Source organism: Arachis duranensis, chromosome 1, assembly GCF_000817695.3.
Source record: "Arachis duranensis cultivar V14167 chromosome 1, aradu.V14167.gnm2.J7QH, whole genome shotgun sequence".
NCBI classification, from domain to species: Eukaryota; Viridiplantae; Streptophyta; class Magnoliopsida; order Fabales; family Fabaceae; genus Arachis; species Arachis duranensis.
In genome coordinates, this window is record NC_029772.3 from 34,539,261 (window position 1) to 34,541,635 (window position 2,375).

Sequence of the window (2,375 nt, forward strand, 5' to 3'; positions counted from 1 at the left end):
GGTGAACCCCTATACACAGCTTGCCATGGAAAGGAGTAAGAAGGATTGAGTTGAAGCAGTAGGAAAGTAGGCGTCCTTGAGCAATACAGTATCTCCATTCGCTTATCTGAAATTCCCACCAATGAATCTGCATAAGTATTTCTATACTTTTTATTATTATTTCTAGTTTCTTAACTCTATTTTCGAAACCATAAATCAATTTAATCTGCCTAACTGAGATTTACAAGGTGACCATAGCTTGCTTCATACCAACAATCTCTGTGGGATCGACCCTTACTCGCGTAAGATTTATTACTTGGACGACCCAGTACACTTGCTGGTTAGTTGAACGGAGTTGTGACATCAAATAGAGCCAATTATTAAATTTCATACAAATACAAAGAGTATGTGATCACAATTTCGTCCACCAAGTTTTTGGCGCCGTTGCCGGGGAATGTTTGAATTACAATTACGTGCAACCACAGCACCAAGTTGATCCGGCAACAACACCAAGTTTTTGGCGCCGTTGCCGGGGATTGTTCGAGTATGGACAACTGACGGTTCATCTTGTTGCTCAGATTAGGTAATTTTCTTTTCAAAAACTTTTTCAAAAATTGTTATTTTCTTTTTCGTTTTTCCAAAAAATGTTTTTCGAAAAAAAAAATTTTAAAATAAAAATACAAAAAAAATTAGAAAATCATAAAAAACCAAAAATATTTTGTGTTTCTTGTTTGCGTCTTGAGTCAATTTTTAAGTTTGGTGTCAATTGCATGCTTTAAAAAATTTTTCTTGCATTTTTTTGAAAATTCATGCATTCATGGTGTTCTTCATGATCTTCAAGTTGTTCTTGACAAGTCTTCGTGTTTGATCTTGAGGTTTTCTTGTTTTGTGTTGTTTGTTGTTTTTCATATGCATTTTTCGTTTGTTAGAGTCCATGCATTAAAGATTTCTAAGTTTGGTGTCTTGCATGTTTTCTTTGCATCAAAAATTTTTCAAAATTATGTTCTTGATGTTTATCATGATCTTCAAAGTGTTCTTGGTGTTCATCTTAACATTCATAGTGTTCTTGCATGCATCATGTGTTTTGATCCAAAATTTGACATTCATAGTGTTCTTGCATGCATCTTGTGTTTTGATCCAAAATCTTTATGTTTTGGGTCATTTTTGTGTTTTTCTCTCTCATTATAAAAAAAATTCAAAAAAAATAAAAAAAATTATCTTCTCCTTTTTTATCTCCTAATTTTCGAAAATTTGAGTTGACTTAGTCAAAAATTTTAAAAATTAGTTGTTTCTTACAGGTCAAGTCAAAGTTTCAATTTTAAAAATCTTATCTTTTCAAAACTTTTTCAAAAATTAAATCTTTTCCTTTTTTTTATTAATTTTCGAAATTTTTTTTAAATATTTTTCAAAATCTTTTTCTTATCTTTTACATCATATTTTCGAAAATTAGCTAACAAGTAAATGTGATTGATTCAAAAATTTGAAGTTTGTTACTTTCTTGTTAAGAAAGGTTCAATCTTTAAATTCTAGAATCTTATCTTTTAGTTTCTTGTTAGTTAAGTAATTAATTTTAATTTTAAAAATTAAATCTTTTGCAAAACTAATTTCAATCATATCTTTTTAAAACTATATCTTTTAAAATCATATCTTTTCAAAAAAATATCTTTTTAATCTTATCTTTTCATATCTTTTTATCTTATCTAATTATCTTATCTTTTTATCTTATCTTTTTCAAAATTTGATTTCAAAATATCTTATCTAACTTCTTATCTTCTTATCTTTTTCAAAAGTTGATTTCAAATCTTTTTCAATCAACTAACTAACTTTTTGTTTGTTTCTTATCTTTTTCAAAACCATCTAACTACTTTTTGTTTGTTTCTTATCTTTTTCAAAACCACCTAACTACTTTTCCCCCTCTAATTTTCGAAATTTCTCCCTCTCTTTTTCAAAAAAATTCTTTTTGTTTTAAATTTTAATTTTAATTATATTTTGTCTTTGATTTTTGAAAATTACTAACCTCTTTTTCAAAAATTATTTTCGAAATCTTCCTTCTCTTTTCTTCTTCTATTTAATTATTTAAATACCAACACTTCTCTTCACCTCTCTTCATCCAAAAATCCGAATCCCCATCTCCATTCTTCTAACTCCTTTCTTCTTCTACTAACATAAGGGAATCTCTATACTGTGACATAGAAGATTCCTCTTTCTTTCCTTGTTTTCTTCTCTTTCATATGAGCATGAACAGGGAAAAGGGCACTCTTGTTGAAATTGATCCAGAACCTGAAAGGACTCTGAAGAGAAAATTAAGAGAAGCTAAATTACAACAATCCAGAAACAACCTTTCAGAAATTTTCGAACAAGAGAAGGAGATGGCAGCCGAAAATAATAATAATAAT